The sequence below is a fragment of the Mastomys coucha genome, chromosome X (assembly GCF_008632895.1).
Source record: "Mastomys coucha isolate ucsf_1 chromosome X, UCSF_Mcou_1, whole genome shotgun sequence".
In the NCBI taxonomy this organism is placed as follows: Eukaryota; Metazoa; Chordata; class Mammalia; order Rodentia; family Muridae; genus Mastomys; species Mastomys coucha.
In genome coordinates this window covers 67321725-67324220 of record NC_045030.1, presented here as the reverse complement: position 1 = coordinate 67324220, position 2496 = coordinate 67321725, and positions in this window count along the sequence as shown.

Genomic DNA, 2496 nt, shown 5'->3' with positions numbered 1-2496 from the left:
AGGTAGCCAAGAAGGCATACCGACATTCTTCATGCATTTCAAGTGGCAGATGCTTTGGTGCAGCTTTCAAAAGGATATTAGAGTTAAAGTTGTAACAACATTCCCTTTATTAAATACTAATTTCAAGACTTTATGTGTTTGTTCCAACTTTTTTTAAGTGAGAAACTAGGCATTATTACAGAAGTGCGCATATATGTGTGTATGTGTGTACACGCATGTGTGTTTGAGTATATATTCACAAGTATAGATAATTCGGAGATTTTTTTTAGATAGCAAATAAAAATCTCCCTATGTATGTGCTGGTGCTCTTAAAACGTTAGTGTAATTTTCAGTTTCATGACAGTGTCTGTGAAAACTTTATATGAATATAAATACATCCAAATAAATAATTGCTTTCTGATCTTGAAAGAAAAGAATTATATTCAAATGCTAATTTTCATCTGCAGTTTCATAAGGATATTTAATATGCCATTACCATGCATGCATGCATCCATGGATTAAAGGGCTCCTAACACACACTGACAGGATAAAGTTGCAAAGTCTCTTAACAAAGTGTTTTTGTTTATTCCATCAATAATGTGTGGATTCAGAAATCTTAAATGGACACTTATAGGAGGAGCCAGAAAGCTCCATGCATAAGCTGGGGCTAATGGGTCATTGGGATGATGCATTTTTATTCAGTGTGGTGGTGTTTGGAAGATGTTTCAAGGTTTCCGAAAACTGTCAAACCTAAGAGTACTTGCCACCATCTCAAAGCTTGCTGTAGTATATTGGCTATCTCACACTCTTCTGCTGAAAGCTATTAATGTACAAAATATTTTTAAGAAAAAAATTAATTCAATTGTGGTTATTTGGAAGTTCTAACTGTAAATGGAAGTAAGACATCCTTGGTTAAGGCTAGTATGCTTTCCTTAACTAAAGTCATTGTGCCTACATTATACCGTGTATGCTAATTTGCACCTGTCTCTCATTAGTTCTTGTATCTTTTATGATACTATAGATAGGTATAAATTCTGAGTTGAGTACAAGAGCAGTTAAAATACTGTGTCTACATTTTGTTGGCTTCAACTATAATCTTGATATTAATTTAACCCCTTGAGGTATGATATGTAAATGGCAAAACATTTTGTAGTGACTTTGATTCAAATCTTAAAAGTCAAAAAGTGATCCTTTCCAATGTGGTATGAAACATCGTGGCCTTCTTGGCATGATATTCTGTGTATGCACTGTGTTAGAACAGTTGCAGAGAAAGCTAGACCTTATGAAATCAGTGAAGGGGTGAGATAATATATTGTGTCCATGTAATATAAATCAAGTTTTAAATTATTTTTTTATGAAATCAATAAAATTGATTCAATTCCTTAAAAGTAAATCTTTGTGTAATTTTATGAGAAAGTAGCTATTAAAGTACAGTGACTCAAATATATAAGGCAATTTATATTCTATACTTAATTTTCCATGCTAAATAACAGTATCAACAAATATGTTAATTAGGAAGTTATTAAAGACCATTATCATTTGTTGTTTTACATAAACATTTAGTTTTGTATGCCATAATGATGCATAAATACTAAAGGTAATCACCTCATGAGTAATGTCATAGGTATTTTTGAAATATCAAGAGTCAATCTTAAAAACATATGGTGATAATGTTAATCTACAATATCATTTGCATGACTATTACATGGAAAGTATACGAAATGAGCACAATGAGATTGTTTCATTTTATTTTTTTATTTTTTTCATTTTTTTGTTATTGTTGCATCCAAAGAGTTAGGGAGAAAATATACTCAGAATGTATTTATAGTTACTATTTTGAAAAAGGTAGAGAATATGTATTATATTGTTTTTACCCTGATTTGATTATTTCTATTTTAGATAAATTCATTTTAAAAATCAAGTAATGCTATAAAATATAATGTAAGTCACAGCAAAGAACAGTTCTAATGACTTTTGTTTGTGTTGAATTACAGCAGGATATTAGAATTCATTAAATGTCATTTTTCTGGAAGTATTAATAAAATTGTTTGGTACAATATTATTTCTGAAGCAGCATTTTGTTAAGTATTTTTTTCTTTTCATTATTTGTTTCAGAAAAAATAAAACAGTAACAAAACTAATTATATCACTCAAATTTGAGGGTAAGATATATAGCTTTATAATACTGTTTACACTCAACTTAAGTGTTAAGCCTCTGTTAAAAGATGTTTTCTTTACAAATATACATGCAATATGTATTCCCTTGTTCTAGCAATCCCTTAGAGACCAGTTGTCAGACAGTGTTAAAAATCAATAAATTTTGATCCTATTACACTCTCAATCATCATTTGGAATGTAGCATAACTTTAGATTAGCAAACAGTAGTATTCAATCTGGAATATCAACTCAAATACTTTTAGAGAAACTTCAGAACTTTTACATCCTATAGCAAGCTTGACTATTTTCAAGTTACTGTGGTAAATGGTTATTTTTAACATAATTTCTTTTAAAGTAACC